The sequence below is a fragment of the Microtus ochrogaster genome, unplaced genomic scaffold (genome assembly GCF_000317375.1).
Source record: "Microtus ochrogaster isolate Prairie Vole_2 unplaced genomic scaffold, MicOch1.0 UNK67, whole genome shotgun sequence".
Taxonomy (NCBI): Eukaryota; Metazoa; Chordata; class Mammalia; order Rodentia; family Cricetidae; genus Microtus; species Microtus ochrogaster.
This window is the reverse complement of record NW_004949165.1, coordinates 66,804-67,311: the sequence shown is the minus strand read 5'-3', so window position 1 is coordinate 67,311 and position 508 is coordinate 66,804.

Genomic DNA, 508 nt, shown 5'->3' with positions numbered 1-508 from the left:
TGATATAGGTATGAATAATTTGCATTAGTATAGATTTTGCTTTATTGATAGAGATTTAAGGTCAATTTTGTTATATGTATATGTATTTCTGATATAGATTAAGGAATTGTGATTGTGTAGTTCATCTAAAATGTAATGTATAATTAGGAAATATAGGTTGCTAATGGATAATCATCGATAATAGTCAAGCTTGTAGTCGTGTTACTTAGATTTTCTAGATATATTTCAGATAGGCATTCTTCATATCTCTCAAAGGCTGCAGAATATGGCATTTGAAATATTTTAATAACTTAGGGTTTTTCATCACAATGAGACATGTTTGCTCCTGGCAGCACCAATCTACTTTGAGAGGAAGATGGGCATCGAACAGGATCCTTATGGTGCTTGATAGCCATTTGGGCAAGAAACTGCTCTTGCCTGGCCTGATACATAAACTGGACACAAAGAACCCGCAGAGAGAGGACTGCTGAACTTGCCTAAAGGTGAGATGGTCTTTCGGGGTTCCTGA